General features: G+C 48.1%; 1 long non-coding RNA gene across 1 annotated transcript; it reads left to right on the plus strand.

The window, feature by feature from the left end:
* Positions 1-7305: 7305 nt before the first annotated feature.
* LOC121079797 lies at positions 7306-12746 on the plus strand. The gene is made up of 3 exons (XR_005825177.1): positions 7306-7441; positions 8068-8211; positions 9703-12746. It is a non-coding gene; the product is annotated as an uncharacterized LOC121079797 (long non-coding RNA).
* Positions 12747-19754: the final 7008 nt, after the last annotated feature.

The following is a 19754-nucleotide window of genomic DNA, read 5'->3' on the forward strand; positions in this document are numbered from 1 at the left end:
GGAGAGCTATGGTTATAAAGGATTTGAGCACTGAGCATCCTCTAGCAGCAGGGAGCGGGCCCCAACAGCTCTCCAGCCACCACCACCCCCAGCACCAGGCACGGGTGCTTGGCCAAAGAGAAGTGGGGCCATGTCTGGCACCCGGGGTCACAGAGCAGGGGTGAAGGCGAGAGAAGGGGGCTGTGCTGGAAGGGAGCAGAGGGTCAAAGCAGATTGCGTGTCTCCTGCTCGGTGCCTGAGATTTGACAGGTCTGCATTCTTGGCTGAAGGGATCTGGCTGTACAATCGATTTCGGGAGAGGAGTGGGTAAAGTCATAGCTCGGCTGCCTGGGGAAAGGCTGCTCCTTTGAAAAAGTCTTTCTATGGGTAAGCAAGTCACCTCCGACAACCTGAGCACACTCCCGTGTTCAATAGAATCAGAAATGGGGGAGGAAATCAACCACACACAAAAAATCATTTCTCCTGTTCCTTCTCTGAACAGGGATATTTCATCCAGAAGATGTTTTAAAGCTATGAATATAGAAGCAGTTAGATTCTCTGCAATGGGCAGCAATAAGAAATCTTAGCTAAGCAAACTTGTTGTGATGAAATTGGGGCTGCTGCTCAGACATAGACACCTCTGTGTGGGCAGAGAGCAGTCTGACCTGTGCTCAGTGACTTCACCCAGGCGAGGCACACAAAGCTAAGAGCAACAAAAAGAGCAAACCCTGCAGGTTGTAAATTGCTAGGCAAGGTGATAAATGGTACGTGAACTGGCGAATATTCTCTGTCTGGAAAGTTGAAAAGAAGCCCGCCTTCTCGTGAGCCTAAAATATTTCTCTTTTTGGAGTACCTTAGTTTCCAGCTATGTGCCACAGTCGTTCACTTGCCAAAACATTTGTTCTCTAGCCTGACCTTCTGTCTTGTAGCTGCTGACAAAAGCAGCCTCTCCAAATCTCCCTGGCAAAAGGGAAATAGAAGCTTCCCATCTTGGTGAGCCGGGTTACAGCAGCTGCCTCCTTACAGCAGTGCCTTGCTGTCCAGGTGATACCCCTCATAAATACAGGTGGGTGACTTGCCCAATTTGCTGGAGCAGGTTTGGGTAGAAGGAGGCTGGTTTGCTGGCTTCAGGGACCAGCCTGGATCATCGTGGCTGCAGCAGGAGCCTGGGAGAGCTTCGTGGTGCAGGCTCTGGGCTGGAGGCAGAGAAAATGTGTCCTAGCCCCACCTGGAAGTTGCAATAGAGCTAATGTGGTGGAGCACAGAAGTACAGGGATTTAGGATGATGTCCTGGATGATGCAGGGCTTCTCAGGTCTGCCTGCTGGTGTACCAGCTGGTGTCCTCAGTGTTTTCCTGAGGACTTATTCAGGGTTTGGTTGGGTTGCACTGAGACTGTTCTGGTTGCTGCTAAACCAGAGCATGACATTACCTCCCTGGCATGCTCCTGAATGTTTCCCATCCCCTTTGCCACCACTTACATCCTCCTGCACAACTCATGTCATTGCTTCCTGCCCAAGCTCTGGCCGGATGCTTCTCTTCAGTCGTGGCCTGAGTTTGCTGTTATCCCTCCTCTGATCCTGCCAGCTTCCCCTGCCACCCTGCGCTGTGGCCTCTCCAGCGCTGTCAGCTCCCCTTTGATGTTGCCTAATGTGATGTGCATGCTCCCAGGCTCATGGCAGGGAGGTGCTGTGAAATCCCACCCCTCCGTGCCCACAAGCCTGACATTTATTATTTGTTAAGGCTTTCTTTAGCCAGCCCAAGACACTGCAGGGAAGTCCTCCCCAGGCCTGAGCTGGCCAAAAAATCAGTGGGTGGGTGGAAAATCTTCAGAGACTGACTGTTGAGACTTCTCAGATGATGGTCCTTTTGATTTCCGTTTAAGAACAAGCTGAAGAGCTAATTTTGATTATGACATCTCTCTGTCCTTGCAAAATGCCCCACCGCTAAAAGGCATAGGCCTGAATCCTAGGGACAGATTTTCCTTTGTTTTATTTTGTGCCGTCATTTACAGCTCTGAAAAATGCCTGTAAATACACTCGGTTTCACACTCCGTTCTCCTACGCAATGTCTACATGGCTGAACAGATCCCGTCAAAGATCTCAAAGGCTTTTAGCCACCTAATTTTCACCAGCAGGGGTTAGATGCCCGTGCAGCACCAGATTTGGGTCTGACTTGCTTTGCTTCATCCCATCCATGTTACACAAGAGTATCTGCAGCGTCTGCAGGAGTCCTTGGGCCTGGGAAATTCCAGACATGCAGTTGTCCTGCTGCTGCTAACCATTCAGTGTTGGCTTTGTGCCATGTTGAGGAACCAGCAAGAGACCTGTGGGTCTCTGCTTCCTGCACCAACACCAATGTTAATGCAATCAGAGGTGACTGCTGAGAAGTCGGCTTCGTTTGGCCATGGTGGGAATGTGGACCCAGTTGGAATGTCCCTTGCTGTGCCATATAAAGAGTTGAGCTTATTGAACAGGAATGTCTTTGACTCAATGAGGTGTCATGAGCTATTCCTTCACTTAAGAAATAATGCCTAGGCTTTCTCCTTTACTGATCCCTTGGAGTGACTCTTCACTACCAGCAATGGTGTTTCAAATCACCTATGATAGGTCCTGAAGTCCCTTCTCCCGCTATCTATCTATCTATCTTGTGCCCCTGTGACAGCAACCTGAAATTCCCCTGTGCCACGGGGGCTTCCTGGTAAGTCACTGCTCAGAGGAAAGGGGGTCTGGAGCTCTGCCCCATCTAACATACATCAAAGTGTCACCTCCAAGCCAGATGTTTTGGAACAGATACTCCAGAGGCAGCTCTTCAGCAGGTAGGAAAATGTGTAGTTCCCTTGATTTATTCCTGGCTGTGTCAATTCAGTGCAGCGAAGGGCTTGGCTGGTTCATTCTTTGGTTACTTTGTTTGAAATTAGAGAGATTTTCCTCCAACGCTATCCTAAGTCCATGAACAACTCCATCAAACTGGCTTCGGTCATCGTGTCTGCCTAGGATAACATAAAACCATCTCCAGAAGCAGGTAAGACCAAATATCTGTCAGGTTTCCTCTTGAGGGGAACTTTCTGATGAATCCTGCAAACCCCCCATGGGCATCATCCCCCGAGGGGGCTTTCCCCAGGCTGGAGCTCATCTCTTGCCCTTTGGCTTTGCTGACCCTGCTGATCACCACAATTCTGGGAACTCAACTGCATGTTTTATGAACCGGGTGGGTGTTCATGTTCTCCCCTGATATTTATTTATTTATTTTTAAATCTATTTTTTGCCAATTTAGGCAATCAGAAAACTGTAGCGAAGGTTGCAACATTTGTTTTTCAAGTTTTTTTTTTTTTTTTTTTTTCCCCAGTCAATGAAAAATTCCCTTAACGAAAGCTCCCCTTCTGAAGGCCTTCCTGGGACTGAAGCTTGGAAGATGTGCCAATCTCCTGACCTGAGTTTCTGGCTCCGTCTTCTAGATGGAGAAGACACAGCTTTTAAGTCAGGTCTGTGTCTCGCAGGCCTAAACCACAATCGAGGCTTGTGCTGGCCTTGTGCCTTTTGGACAGAGTAGGTCTGTTAGAGGTCTCGCTGTGTAGACATCGGGATAGACATGCTGGCTCAGATCAGAGATGCATCTGGCCCAATATCCTGTCTCTGATGGTGCCAGTAGCAAATTTTTGGGGCAAAATATAAGCTCATAGCAAGCCCCATGTGAGACTTCCCATGGCCCTTCCAACTCATGGCAACTTGCAGCCGAAGGACTTCCTGAGCTCCGAGTCATATCTGCATCCTTGTATGTAATCATCCTTGATGGATCTTTCAATTTCTTTAATTGCTGTTTGAACCCATTTGCGCTTTTGGCTTCCACGATGCTGCATGACAATGAATTCTACCACTTAATTATGTGCAGTTTAAAAATATAGCCATAAATCATAAGTCTTCAATTATCATAAAAGCCTTGCATTTGGATGAGATTGCCAGCGTGGATAAAGTCTGCATAATTACATTTTGTGTATTATGTCTACGGAAATGGGAGCCTCATACCAAAGTGCAGGGGATGCGTGCAACTCGTTTATGGCAAGATCTTCAAGAGAGGCTCGTTCAGGATTCTTCAGCTCTCAGCTGCCCGATGGCATGTGCTTTGGCAGGGTCTGGTTTATACAGAGCTGTCCATCTGTTTTCTTTTCCCCGGAGCAGCTAGTAGGAAAGGTTTATCCATCTTTGCAGGCTGCTGTGGTCTCTTGTGTTTAAGGGGAAAGGTCAGGGTAATGGATGCTTTTCCCGTGACTTTTGTTTCTCTGTGAATTTGCAGGCTTTTGAGCAATTCTGCAGTTCTTTCAAACCTACCCACTGATTCCCCAGCTACGGCGCAGCCTGAAGGAGCTTCCTTGTGAAAACAAGCACAAGCCTTGGGCTTGCTACTCACAGACCAAGTAGGAAAGCCTGGCTCTGCTGCAGAACTCCGCTGGGAAATTAATTGCTGGCCAGATCCTTACTGAAAGGTAAGGAGAGCTTATGCCTGCTTTGAGGACCAACCTCAACCATTGCCTGTTTGTTTCTGTGCCAAGAATGACTAATAAGTGCTTGCTGGAAGAGAAAAGCCCAAAGAGGCTGAGAGTGAGCCTGAACTGCCCGATTCAGCTCTGGTCCACCCCATAGACAGCTCCCAGGTGGGCTTCCATCTATCAGAGCAATGTGACGGGGATCTTGGTCCCATGTCTGTGGAGCCTGGTCTTCAGAGAGCAGGGGACATGTGCTGTGTCCTCCAGGCAGCTCAGAGAGCTGGATCTGCTGTGCTTCCTGGCACTGCCACTTCGCCTTCCCAGCAAGTGACTTTTGGGGTGACAGTGACAAGGGACATGTAATACTGTAACATTTTCTGATGGGGAAAAAAAAACCAAACCATATTTTTTTTTCCTCTTGGTGGTGATAACCCTGGCACCATGAGCTCCTGAGCATTTCTCTGGGCTGCTTTTGGCCCTGAATTTTGGGGAGAAGAAAGGGGGCATGATTGCTTAATCCCTCAAGCTAAGTAAAATCATCTGTGCTGGCAAATTCTCCAGGAGATGTACAGTTCACTGCTTGTCAGGCCAGGTTATTAAATTAAGCAATTTTCATCAGATAACACATCTTCTGGTTCATGTAACATGTCCAGCAAATCGCTGCACTCATAATTCAGCCTGATTGAAAGTGAGCTGCTAATCCATTTCACTTTGGAGACGCACGGTAGTGGGGCAGCTACTCCCGTCAGCAGCTGTGCACGTGGACATGCTCCCTTGGGTGCTCGTCCCCTCCCTGCGTCCCTCTGCGAGGTCAGGCAGATGGTGCCCATCTCTGCTGACCCTTTCCACGCTACATAGCGTGGCCTGGATTAGTTGCCACTCAGGGGGTCCTTTTAAGTGATGAAACCTGCATTTGGGGGAATTATTCTGCCTTGGTTCCCTCCCAGCAGATGTGGATGGTGGAAATCCCTAGTGAGGTTTGTCTCTGGGTTTGCATCCTATCGCTCCCCTCGGTGGCCGTGAGCTCCTGTCCCATCCAGAAGAACTTTGCTCTGGTTTTCTAATTAAGGCTGAGTTACCCTGTAATTACGTGACTCCAGAAGCTGGGCCTTGAGGAAAAGCACAAATGTCTGGTGTCACGAGGTGGTTCATGAAGGGGACAAGGGTTCTTTCCCAGGGTCAGCCTGTCTCTGAAGGAGCCTTTCTCCTGATAGACTGAAGACGAGCAATTTCAGTTACATCAGGTGAATTGGGTGTTTTGACATTAGGGACATTCATGGTCTGCTGGGGACTGCTTGCTGTGCTTCTGCACAACCACCTGGGCTCAGGGAGTGGCTGTGCACCATAAGCAGTCTCACCCATCTCATTTCACTTATGTCAAGATGGAAAATACCCATCCCCAGAGCAAGAGACAGGAGCCAGAGACAGCCCCACACCTCCCCAACGCAATTAGTGAACCAGGCATGAGCTGCTTCATTAAAGCCGGACAACGCTGGGCAAACACATCATTATAAAATACCCAGGAAATCCCATAGCCAGGCAGGCCAGTGACATCCCTCTCCCACTGCAGAGCCTCTGTCTTCAAACCCTGGTGACCTTCCACTCGCTTGCTCCTCAACTCCTGCTGCTTTGCTGCCAGGCGAAAGCCCCGTGGGATGCACACAGGGGCAGGGATCCATCCCCTCCTTCCCCTCCATGGGAGCCCCCCCATTTTCAAAGCCCAGCTCTCTGCAGCCAGCCCTGCCCGCTTGTAAAAAGGCCTTGGAGCAAAATAACGTGACAGGTGAACATCTCCTGTTCGGATGGGAGGGTTGGGGCTCAGTAATGAATGCCCGGGTTTGTCCTGGGCAGGCGGTGGGTGGAAGGGTGCAGCAGTGCTGGGATGCTGTGAACCAGCTGCAATTAGGCGTGCTATCATTTCCTGGAGGAATATATTACAGATAAAAGGTGTCTGTCTGTATTGAGTCACTCCCTGTCGTTATAGCCTTGCAATAGTGCTGTATCCCTATGTATTACCAAACTTTGAACGTTTCACCTATAACAGAAAGTTCTTAGACCTGAGTGCCCCATCGCTGTTTTCAGGGTCACTCCAAGCTCTCCACCTGGGCTCCATCCCACAGCCTCTCATTGCATCTCACCTCTCACCAGCGCATCCCCACTCCCCTTGGTGACTTTGTGCTCTGCTGCCTGGGGAAGCCCTGCCCTAAGTTAGGGTCTCAGCTCCTTAAAGCCACTCATAACTAAGGGTGAGTTATTTGCCTGAGTGCCCCGGAGCTGGTTCAGCTAGGAGGAGTCAAATATCTTTTGAAAATAGCACAATGTTTTGGCTGTTAAAATCCAGTAGTCTTGCCTCAAAAAAAAAAAAAAAAAAAAAAAAAAAAAAGGGGGGCATTTAACCTGTTGTTGCCTTTATCAGCTGCTCTGAAGGGAAAATCAGGTTGCAGCAGAGTCAGGTGCTTGGCAAAGGTTCCCCTCCTCTCCGTGCTCCAACATCAGCAGCTTTCTGTCGGTCTGGTCCCTACTAGCCGTGCGTGGCTTCATATACCACTGACTATTAATTGCAGAGCAAATTAACCTTCCTCAGACCATATGTTGCTGCTGCAAAGTATGCAAATATGTTATTAGTGACTGTAAAAAAATAAAAATAAAAGCGCAGTTGGACTCACATTACTGCCAAGAGATTAAATGCCGACATTTAAAAAATTGGCAGTATTTCCACAACAGGACTTTTGTCGCATAATGCCATATCTACTGGGATTATCCTTTTAAAAAGTTGGCAGCATCCTCAGAAAGCGCAGCCTCTAGCTTATAATTTTTCTTTTATCTGGTTTTTTTTTTTGGCAGCTGCTTGAAGAAATCTCCTTGCCATTTCCAGACTGGAGACCTTTTGTTTTCATTCAGCGAAGTACCAGTTCTGTAAGAGACAGCTTTCTCCACTCAGCATCTTTGGGACACCCATCGATCAACGACAGGGAATTAAAGTAAGAGGAGAGTGGCTTGGAAAATAAACTCTTCACATTCAACTGACGAAGTGGGAAACATCCGCTGCTGGCCTATCTCCACCAGCTTTGATGGAGCTGCGCCAGCACAGAGCTTGGCCCGGCGTCTTTCAAGTCATTATTCTTTCATTGGTTATTTGCTAGTCTATTGAAAGCTGGAGTTTTACATCTGCTGCCTCATGGACTTTCTCTCCTCCTATTATGAACATGCTTTGGTTTTGTATTTGGCTTTCACAAGGCCCGGGTTGCGAGCCCTTGTTTAATGGCGAACAGGTTTTTTGTGCAGGTATATACCGGGTTTGTCATTCTGGAGTCACTCATCAGCAATGAAGTATTTTTATATAGCTGGAAAAAATTAAATACAGAAAAATTTCTTCTGAAGGAAAAACAGCACATGTGAAATATTTTGCTTTTTTTTTTTTCCTTTTGCTTCTTCGGTTTTAGTGAAGTCCTATATTTAATAGCAGAAATTAAATGCAGAGATTTTAAGCACTCCTGCCATGAATTAGATAACAATTGATGATTAATTGAGTGATCAATTAAGACTAATTAAATTATGAGTAATTAATTGCTTGGATAACATTTAATTATCTCTCTGCTCTCCCTAGGCCCCCAGTTCCCAGCCACTCTGAAGCAGGTGCTCAACCCCCATCACCTGAGCAGAGCTGAGTTCAGCCTCTTGATGGGAGGAGATGGGACTGAGAGCTCAAGAACGGCTTTAAAAACTGAAGGTTGAGCCAAGCTGCTGAATGGTAAGTAATGAAAAAACCTATCAAGTTGCATTTTTAATGCCTATCAGTAGTTCAGTAACTGAGACGGTTGCTGCTAGTTTGTAAAAGGAGGAGGTGAATTACAGATGCAGAATGCTCCCTGCCCAACAGTAAGATCCCAGGGAAGCCACAAATTAGGAAGACATTTGGGTCTCAGGCGTGTTTAGTGTTTAGCACACATGAAGAGGAAACCCACAGTGATGCACCCAGCCTTCTGCATGACTAAGGGACCTACGAGCTCCTGGGTGGAAAGTGGTTTTGTCGTGTGCAGGCAAAGTTCTTTGGTTGTGGACTTCCAAAAGAGAGAGCTTTGGAGGGAGGGGACAAAAAACCTTGGCAGCAGTTCTCAGAAAGCTGTTTGCTCATGGATGGATTACCTGAATCTCCTCAATGTGTTTTCCAAGAGGATGGCTGAGAGTGATGCTCCTGAAAGGGCAGCTTCCCAGCCCCTTGGTGGAGAAGCTTGCCCATTGCTTCCGCAAAGCGTGGACACCACAAAAGCCCGTGGTGGGTGCAAGAAAGGTGATCCAAAGCCCCTGATCCTCTGATAACAACAGTGGCTTGTAAGCACGTTTGGGGAGGGCTTATCCCTCCTTCCCAACAGGAGTGTGTGTTTGGCTGTAAATTTCTTCCAGCTGTAAAGTCAGAGAAAACAGTGATAAGCTCCCCCTGCCCGCCGGTCCCCCCAGCTGGGAATGATACATTTACCAGAGGTAGCTCACTGTACCGCTTCCCTGCTCCTCCGCTTCTGGAGCATATGGAATATATTGTGGTCTGAAGGAAATATATCTTAAGAATTTCTCCTGCGTCTCTTTGGGAGCATTCCAGAGCGGATTACAGCAGGTGTCGCAAAATCAGTGGATTCCCTCTTATTCCTTGGGTGTTTAAGGAGGGCTAAGTGATGAGCCATGGCAAACTGCACCCAGAGCCACAGCAGACCTTTGCATCAGGCTCCAAAAGTTTTGTTGTTATTTTGGTTGTGGGTGAGACTAGCAATGGAAGCTCTAAAATAATGGAAGAAAGAGAGAGACTTTCCAACAAGGGGGACAATGAGGAAATATAAGATATTTGCCTGGAAACATCTGTTCCTGCAAAGCATCTGATCCTGAACCATGATAAGCAGTTTCCATAATGTGTTATTTATTCTCTGCTGCCTGAGGAATAAAAGCAAAATACCCCTGTTACTCCTCTGCAGTAAGCGGGAGATGCGCTGGTAAATGTGCATTACAGGCGGTCTTCAGTTCTCAACTAGTCCTCATTTGTGTAATTGCTTCTTTGAAGTCTTTAGCAATTGAGGTATTATCAGCAATTTTTTTTTCCAGCCAAAAGCCAGATCCTGAAGCTAGCCAGCACCTTCTATTAGGGGACCCAGCACCAGAAAGGACACAGTCATCCTCATGGGATAAATGCACTTTGCTTCTTACTTTTCTTTCTTTTTATTTATTTATTTATTTTTATTCTTATTTGAACTAGTGCTTGCAATTCACTTTGGGTGAAAAGCGGGATGGAACTGACACGCCAGCTAAGGCCACATCCATTACGGCAGTCAGAGCTTCAGCTGCCAGGCTGATGGGAACTCATTGCTGAGATAAAGATCTGTGCGTTGACCCGTGAGGCTGAATTATCAGCTATATGGAAAACCATTGACCTAGCCATCTTCCAGGAAAAGGCACCACGTATTGGAAAGCATACAGAGAGGCTTGGGATGAAAATTGGGAAAGACAGGCCATTTCTCCCACTGGAAGCTCTGGGACCCGCTGCGGACTTGGGGCGGGTGTTTCCAAAGTGCTTTCATGCGGAGGAGTTTTCTCCAGTGAAGTTTTCATCACAGCACTGAGAAGGCCTTGATTTACTGCCCTTGGAGTATCCAGGATACCAGAGTTGCGTTAGATTTCATGTCAACCCTTTGCAAAGGCAGGGCTTAATGCAAGCTAGACCTGTGCCTGGTGGACTTCCCTTCTGTCTCGGTACCTTCCTGTTGATCTGCTGCCTTTTCTCTTACGTCAGTCGTAACAAGTCTGTACCAAATCCAGGCACAACCTTTTGCAGGGTGTGGTTGTGCACCCAGGGGGTGTAGGAAGCTGGACACCAGGAATGATGACCATGAGTTAGTCTATGGTGAGGTTTTCCCCATACCTTTCCTTTTTTATATGGCATCTGGGCATTACCAGGGTGTTGGGCAGAGACAGAGCCCAGGAAGGATGTGAATCAGTCTATTGCCTCTCTGTGCACTCCCCAGGGAAGCAGCAGATAACCCCCTGCCCTGCTCTTCTGTCGCGGGGCAGAGGGTCCAGCGTTCTCTGCAGAAATGCTGAAGCTTGCCTGGTGTCCTGGAAAAGCAGACAATGACATCCTAGAGCACATGGGTAAGATGTGGGCATAGAAAGAGCGCCCGTTCTTTGCAGGAAGAAAACATTGCTGGAAAAGTGGCAGTGCAAATTGGTCCCGCCCCAAAAAGGACCTTAATTGGGACTCTGTAAGGAAAAGCTGTTATGTGCAACCCTGTTTTGTGTCCCAATGTATTCTGGTTGACAAAATCTGGGAGCACCTCTGGAGCCCCCTCAGTGAGGGACGTGGGAAGATGTTATGCCCAGGGAGAGGGATTCTCCCCCAGTTGCTCTCCCCATCTACAGACCAGGTTCATGCTGTCCACACTCCATCCATAGTCAGTGGAGAGTGATCAGCACCTCCAGAGGTCATCCTTCAAACCAGCTGCCACTTTTGGGTGGGGAGAAGGACTGACTACTCAGATCTCTTCCCACTGCCTACAGCCATGGCCTGGGGACAGCCAAATTTTGATGGCCAAAGTCGGGTAAATGATTCACAGACAATATCAGGCCTGAGTCCAGACGCAGATGGGATGGAGCACTCTCAAAATAGGTTATGAACAAATCCCTCTCACTTGGAGTTTTTTGTGACTTTGCTATTAAGCTAAGAACTTTTAAAAGCTGGGGAGGTGTTGAGCATCTCCAGGCACAAGAGATGTCTCAGGATGTAACAAAGTGTGACTTGAATATCTTGCACCTTACCAGTGAGCCATGCTTAATGGGTCAGGCAGCAGAGGTGTAATGAAATCAATAGAGTTTGCTTATTGTTTGGCTGGAGTGGAGATCTTTGTGGATCCAGAGACACTGTGGTGGTATCATGCCCCCCTCTTTCCCTCCAAGTTTTCTGTTCTATTGAAAACTTTTCAGGTTTAACCCTTGGGAAGGCTGTGATTTGAAGGGTAGCTGCAAGAGAGTCGAGGTCTACAAGGATGTAATGTGTTTGGCATGGTTTGTGCTAGGAAATGTCTGTGAGAGTAGAAAATAGGAGCTGTGTACAATACACCAGGGAAGGAGCTGAGGCTTGCAGACAGGGCTGCAGGCTCCGGCTCTAACCCCGGCTTGACAATTGATAGAGAAAAATCTTGTGACTGCCGTCTTACAGCACTAACGAGGAACGCGCGTTCTCTTCTGATCAAAAGTCTGAAACACAACGTGCTCTCCCTGCCCGGCCTCTGATCTGCAAATACATCACTGGCTTTTATCACTCATTTTTTCTTTATCTGAGCGGAGCTGGTCTCAAGCGCTACAACCTGATTATCTCTGAGGAGGTTGCCAAATGCATGTCAGGGATCGTTAGACGTAATAATAAAGGAAGCAGGAGGAATCAAGTGGCTCGAGTAGGAAATCAGAGGGAATTCCTGGCTGTGGCTGCCAGTCTGGTGAACGCTGGGACCTGCCTGCAGCGTTGTGTGACAGAGGAGGTCGCAGCTCATGACTCGTAAGCCTTCTCAGATCAGTGATATATTAAATGAAAATGCCGTTGTGCATTCTCTCCCTCCCAAAACAATATATTTACATATACACATAGCAGCTAGGAGACCAAGCAGTATTAAAAGTAGAACTTAAATCCCTCTCGGCCACCCCAGAAGTTTGTTAGCCTTTGCTGTTCAGCTCTTGGCTTTAGGTTTATTGGCACTTCAGGGCAGGGCTAAGGAAAGATTTGGTTTCCCTTCAGTTCACAGAAAAATAATTGGTGGCACTGCTATGTTTTGGGATGAATTAGAAAATAAGTAACAATATTTTCCAGCCAAGAATCTTCTATTCAATTTGAAATGAATTTCATTCTGCATTCAAGTGATCTTGAGAACCATTTTTCACAGAAAATGGAAAGACATTTTTAACTAAAAACTGGTTTGTAATTAGAGGCTTTGCTTTAAAATAAAACACAATGTTTGGGTTTTCTCTGTTGTTGAGTTTTCAGAATTATTTGTGTTTAAAAATGTATAATAGAATGGTTTGAAATGATTGAATTGCCTTTTATTTTTCTTCAGAATATAACTGTGGCAAAAAAGTCATTTAGCCCTAATCAAGTTCAAATTGATCAAACCTACTTACCTACTGGCTTCTAGCTCCCAAGTTAGCAAAGACAATCTTCTCCAGGTAGAGAAATGGAACTCTGGTAGGAATTAAAGGTTTTTTATTGGTCTTGTAACAACTTTCATAGAAATAGGATAAAATCAGAATAAAAAATCTGGGCAAGAATTGTTCTTCAAACAAAGTCATTCTAAATTAGGTAGTTTCTCAAAGATTTTAGCTCCCCAGTCTCATTAAACTGGACTCTAGCACCTAAAATCCTCTCTAGATCTGGATGGAAATCCTCTTTGTCTTCTCTTAATGCCTCTCTCTGTTTCAATAGTAGTGCTTGCATTTCCTAGCAGTCCCGGTGTTCTGCTCGGTTATGGCAGGAGGACTCAGAAGAGCCTGCTCCAGAAGCCTCTGGTTTATGGAGGGCTTTTCATGGTGTTTTCTTAAGGTCTGGGCTGATCCGCGAGGAGTGGGGCTTATGGAGCTCGGTTTCCTGTGGCTCGGTGTCTCGCGGTTGGATTATCACATGCCTAATAAGGTGTGAGCCCTGATTGAAACATTTCCTGAGGTTGGGGCCTTTCGAATATTTCTCTCCCAAGTGCCCTTTCCAGCATCTAACAGCCCCACTGAGCTCCAGCTGCGGCCCCTCTCCCAGCGAGGGCAGAAATACAGCCTTTTTCCTCCATCCAGCTGCCTACAGCCATCAAACCCAGCGAACTCCTAATGCTTCTGAAGCTTTTTTTCCATCTAAGTTGATTGAAATGGAACCATGGATTTCAGGAATTATGACTGGAGGGAGCCGAGGGACACACAGGAACGGTACGGTTCTTTATGAATAGTTGAGAAATCAGTTTTGGGTTGAGATCAAACCTGGTGTGCTTCACCCCAGAGGGAAGCTGGGCAAGAAAGCTCCGACATGAAGGAAAACAGTGAAGGAGTTTCAACTCTAACAGGGTTTAACCCACTATATAGTAAGTCTGGACATAGTAAGTGACTATTTAGGACCAGGAAAGGAGAGGTGGAGCCACGAGAAGTCATCAGACCTACCTTAGGACAAGAGTTATGAACTGCAGGGGCTGCCCTGGCATCTGTCCGGTCCAGAGGCTGGAGGGATGGAGAAGCTCTCTGAGCTATAGCACATGGGACCGTCACTGTGCATAAGATAGGAGCTTGTCTCACTGTGGCCCCACCAAAACCAGGCCTAGGAAGGTAGCTTTCACCTCCTGGTGTGCCCAACATCTTGGAGATGAGCACTGACTTACTGATTACCTATGTGTGGGCATGGGAACGTGCTAGCCAAAATATCCCTGCACTGGGGTGGGATTTGCTGCCTGGGAAAGGAATTGCCCTGCAGGAGTGGTTTAAGCTCCAGAAGAGTTCTTTATTCTGGAGAGTTGGAAGGGTGCTTTATTGAAAAAATGGACAATTTTCAAGTTGTGGGACTTTCAGGTGCCTGCTAGAAATAAATCACCTGGATTCATTGCTTACCGCTTCCAACTCCCTGCATTTTTTCCCCTGAAACAAGCTACAGAAATATTCCTGGTACCATTTTGAGACATCGATGCTTGAAAATAATCCCAGGCTGTAGAAAAGGAGGCTCATTTTGCTATCTGGCTGGAGCAGCCCAGACCCCAGGGCTGCTGTCCCCCGGTGCGGGCAGGGAGGGGAGCAGGCACTCCAGAGCGCTGTCAGCAGCCGCTGGCATTCCCGCGGGGACCGTGGCACCTTGTGTGTTTTGACAGGGGACAGGCTGTTCTTCTGCTAATAGGCTGTTGGACACGGTGTTCAGGAGGAGAGGGTGGAAGGTTACAGACTGCAGGCACAGCGGGAGGTTGGGGATGCGGCTGTGGCACCTCCACCTGCAGTGGCAAGTTTTGGGATCGATGCTCCTGTGCGTTATTGGTCTGGGGGGGGTGGGGGGGATGAGGTCAGATCCTGGGTTGTGCTGCTGAGGCACGGGGGAGGAAGGCTGGAAAATACAATTCCCAGAGTCCTAGGGCAGAGAAATGCCATTCGGCTGGCAGCAGGGGAGGAAGGAGCTGGCTTTTTAGGCTGCATGCCATCAGCTGCAGTTCGGGGACCCTCTCCAAACCAGCAGCTCCCACCTTGGCTTATGTGCTTGATCTGGGTTCTCTCCAGGAGCACGAGCTGGCTTCCAGCTTTATTTTAGTGAGAATTTACTTCCTACATTTGTCTTTCCTGATGAGGGGAGGCAGAGGAGGAGAGAGGCTGGGCTGTTTGTTTATTTACACGCACCGCTTCCTCTGTGCAGCCCAGAGTTACACAGCTTTAACTGCTTCTGTTTATGAGATAACCCAGAGGGGAAAAAAAATCTTAACACTTGCAAGGTTAACTGCCCCGAAAATCCCAGAAAATAGTTGTTTGGGTGGCCTTTCCTGCAGATATATATGGGGATGCAGGTTTTATTTAGGCAATCCCACATGCAAGTCCAGTGTGCAGCAGTGATGGGGAGCGATCCCTGATGCTCACAGGGAAATGTACCCCCAAGAGCTTCATCCTGCCCCCATCCAAGAGTGACACAGCTGGACCAGGCTGTGAATCACCCCACAGAGAGCTAATGGACCCGAACCAAGGGGGACAGAATGAAGCAGACACAGCCCCACTAGGAAACTCTGCTCTAGGTGTTGCAGTTGGGGTGCCAAGCCAGTAAGCCCATTAAAATCCTTACTGGGGGAGCAGAAGAGCTCCTTGCATTAGCATGTGTTGCCTTCAGGCTAAGGTAAATAATAATAATGAGGACAATGAGTGATTTAGAGGATTTTACCAGAATAATTAATGCTGATTTATATCGCCAGGTAGCAGAGAGACAGGCAGCAGTAGAAGTTTCTGAATGAGACATGGAAGGGGATGACAGTGGGGAGTGAAAAATGAAATGTGCTTGCTAAAAAAAGCAAGTGGAGCTGGCTCGAGCATCGAGTGGAGCAAAGCAGGTGACATAAATAATACCAGCATATCTGCCGTTCTCCTTAACAGGGATCACTCGCTCTATAATTAGTTGGAGTTATTAGCATTCTCAGTTGCTGTGTGAGCAGACATAGGGCTCTGTAAGACAGAAACTAATAGTATCTCTTCATCCTATGGAGATAATTAAATGGCAATGAGGGGAAAAAGAAACTAGTTTAGTCTGGGTAAAGAATGACTGCATGACTTTGAGGGTGGGCTTCCTAGGATCAAATTAAATCTCTGGCTGGAGAGCATGTTCCTCTGACTCGATCCAGCCAGCGGCTCTGATGGGAGGACCCTTCCCACCTGCAGGGACCCACCGGAGTCACCAGGGCTCCCTTGGGTCCTCTTGGGGTCCCAGAGGAGTCGGAGAGCTCTGTTTTGCCATGTCCCAGGCTGTGAGACCCCATCCCCACCGAGGGTCCTGTCCTCAGTGTCTTCCTTTACCACCAGGTCTAGCACAGATGTGCATGCTGATTGTGCAGAGAGCATCGTGGGGGCATTGGGGCTCTCTGGGCTGATCCTGCACTGGTGTAGCCATGGGATCGTGGACATTGCTTGCAACAGACCCAAGGAATTCAGGATGTTGCCGGCCAGCATCAGCAATGGTAATCAGTGAAGCTGTCACCCTGCTTGCTGGGCTGTCAAGGAGTGGGATCACTTCTTTGCCATGGTGCCACTGCTTGCTCCTTGGAGCAGTGGGAGCTTCCACACATCTGAAAGTAATGGTGTGGTTTTTTGTTTGTTTTTTAAACACGAGCTTTGTCTGGCAAAAACCCCATTATGGAAACAAGAGGTTGGATCAATGCAGAAGTATCTCCCAAACTCCCTCTGCTGGGAGTAAGGGCAAGCAGATATCAATGGGGAGCTCGCTGGCCCGTGCAGCAGCCTGGCTGGAAGCAATCCCTGTAACCAGCAGCTCCACATGTCCTTGAGATGGATTACATAGTCTCGGGGAGCTGGATGCCTGGGGAGGCACCCAGAGCATCTCACCCATGTAAGTAATGGTCTGGTGGCTCATGGGGGCTGGCTGCTCGCCCAGCTCTCACTGTCCTTGTGTGTGCAGCATCACCCAGCAGCTTCTCCCTGCCTCCTCTCCAGGCTGGGGCAGAAAATCCCTGGTACAGCCACGGGAAGGGGATGCTGGCAGCTCCCTACACCCAGACACACAAAAAAGCATCAAACTGGATGGGGCTGGGGGATGCAGAGGCAGATATTGGCATGGGGCTGGTCCTTCCTGCAGACCTGAGCAAGGAACCACGACCCAGGCCCAGGGATGAGCGTGCAGTTGGGCTGGGGGGGCTCTTTGACTGCCAGGGACTGGCTTTGGAAAAGTGATTTATCTAAGAAGCACCAGGACCAGGGATGTTTGCAAGACAAAGAAGACGGGGAGGACTATGGAGGCAGTAGGCTGGAAGGATATTAGGTACAAGAAAAAGAGTGAACCAGCCTGAGGACTGCTAAAATATTGATTGCAATCTTCCAGCAAGGCATAATGTGCTCCTGCCCCCCCTGTGCTGCTTGTGTCTGATGTCTTGATCCTCCCTCTGGCCTCTCCTGTGTAACTGCTGCGCTGTGCTCCCAGCCGGCAGGTGGGGAAACTGAGGCATGCTGTGGGTACTGAGAAAATCCTTGAAACTTGATGGGAAATGGTAAAGGTGGATAAAGATCTCACACCTTGCGGGCCAACAACAAAACCTGTAATAAACCAGTTGGGTGCCAGGGTGGAGATGGCAAGGTCTGTGTGTACCCCTGGCTCAGCCTCCCTGGTCCCGACCACCTCAGCCTCTGCTATCCCATCCCAACAACTTTGGGGATGTGGCCAGCGGGATGTGAGCAGCTGAGTCTCTTTCCCTCCCTCACCCAGGAGTCCAAAAAGACACTGTGACTCACTGCTTTTCCACGGGTGCTCTTGCCAACTCTCTAAATACTCACTGTTTTTCTTAGAGCCCTGGCTCCTGGAGCCATGTAATTACTTGAGCTTTCATTTTCTTTAAATAAAGCCCATTTCTAACAGTCATATCTTCAAAGAAGAGGCAGAAAAATGTGGCCTCTTATGAGCTCACAGGCCACATAATGAAAACCCCACCTTTATTCATTTTTTTTTCTTCTTGTCACGGTTTTCGCAATTTGCTCTTGCAGACTGGGCTTGCTGGAAGTCCTCTTTCTCTATCCCTCGGGTCTTGCAATGCTTTAAATGATCCCATGTTTGTGCCTCAGGTGTGTTGACATCTCAGGTCCAGAGACTTTGATAATTTATTGTTGATATTTTCTACCTGGTGATGCGCAATTTTGTGCAAAAGGCAGGGAGGGCAAGTAGAAAGGTAGTAAATCCCAACCTATATGCAACAGACCTTTGCTGGTATGACTTGTCTTGCATGAGCACGTCTTGGATCCACCCCTTGTTTTGAACCCCATCAGAAAACACTGATTTTATTCTGGTTGGGTTTAATTGTCTGCCAGAAGAGCCCAAGACCTTTATAAGCTGAGTTCTGCTGAGCATCTCTTCATTGCCTGCTACAGGCAAACCGCGATCCCATGCTGTGCCTGTCCCACACAACAACGTTCTTTGGCCCGAGTTTGAAATCTCTTGCCCAGTCTTTTCAGATTGTTTCCCCACTCCTTTTAAATACACCTTTCTGGTCCAGGAGGAGCTCCAAGACCTCCCAGTCTCTTTGCGACCACTAGGTGAGACAAAGACGATCATTTGATGCTGGGATGCACTACGGAGAAGCAGGGATACCTGGAGGCGAGGAAGGAACTCTGCTGGTCCCACCCACAATAAAGCATCAGGAACATGAGCAGGACGGAGATGCGATGAAGTGATCCCATCCCAGGCAGCTCTCCAGCTCCTTTATGGGACAGCAGGGACTGCAGCCACGAGACACGCAGGAGAAACTTGGTGTTTTCCTTGTTCTGTTGATGAGCTTCAAAGATTTTAACTCTGTCCTCAGCCCCCCATCATGGTGGCCAGAGTGCATGGGCAGGGGCCCAGGGCATTACCTTTTGGAGCAATCCTCTTAATTTAACAGCAAGCACCGGTGTTCTCCAGCGAGTGAGAAGCACACGATTAGAAGTAATCCAGAGACATACTTTCCAGAAGTAATCCAGAGACATACAAGCATACTTTCTGGATGCTGGATTGCTACCATTTTTAGCAACATCCATCATTGCAATGGCCAAAATCACACCTTCAAATCGAGGCCTACAAAATATGGAAAAGTTTAAATAATCCTTGAAAGCAGTCCAGGAATCAGTCCTTTGTTCTGCGGGATTTTTTACAAATAATGCTGTAACACAAGCCCCATAATGGAAGCCCCAAATCCAGCCTGTTGGATTTCAGTCTGATTTTCCCATTCCAAGAGGAACAACTTTGATTTTGGTGAGGGGGTAACGGCAGAACTGGTTTGTCCCCTGGCTGGACCAGCTTGGATTTGAAGACCTCAGCTTGCAGGAACAGGCAGAAATGTGAGTTTTCTCCATTTGAGGTTTCTCATGGGCTGGATCTCCTTTTTATCCTCTATTATTTACACCTCTATTACGTAACCAGGGAGTTCCCTTCTTTCTACTGCAAGAGATGCTCTCCTCCCTCTGCTGGAGGCCTGATTGCCATGCAGCAGCCAAAGCCTTGGAGATGCAGATGCACGTTTTTCTTCTCTGGCCCTCTTGCACCCATACTGACATCTGAAGTTTTCCATTCTTGAGGCCATGGGACAGAGGAAGAGGAGCCACTCCACTATAAGAGCCACCAGAGTGACCTGCCCTTAGTGTGGCTGTGACCCCACTTTCCAGATGGATAGCAGGAGAGAGGGACTCACTGTAGAGATAGCTGCTTGGATCGTCATAGGAAAAAAAAATAATTAACACCAACCACCCAAACAACTAACCAAACAGAAATCCTGCAGAACTTTCTCACTTCTGTTTTCCCTGTTCCTCAGCAACAACCTTAAGCAGAATCCCCTTTGCCACTGCTAAAAGAAGGATGAAGAAATAGACGTGGGAGGCTGTGTTTCCCAACCATCTCAGGAGTCAAAAGTCTCTGGAAAGGAAGGGAGGGGACGGATGGGAGCAGAAAGCATAGCCCATGGGCGTATTTCCACACTATAAAGCCCTCTGGCACAGTGAAGCATCCTGCATCCATAATTCTCCAGACTGGCACCCAGCAGCTGCTGCACGGGGTCTTGAGGACACCCAGCATCAAGCCATACA

This window comes from Cygnus olor, chromosome 17, assembly GCF_009769625.2.
Source record: "Cygnus olor isolate bCygOlo1 chromosome 17, bCygOlo1.pri.v2, whole genome shotgun sequence".
Taxonomy (NCBI): Eukaryota; Metazoa; Chordata; class Aves; order Anseriformes; family Anatidae; genus Cygnus; species Cygnus olor.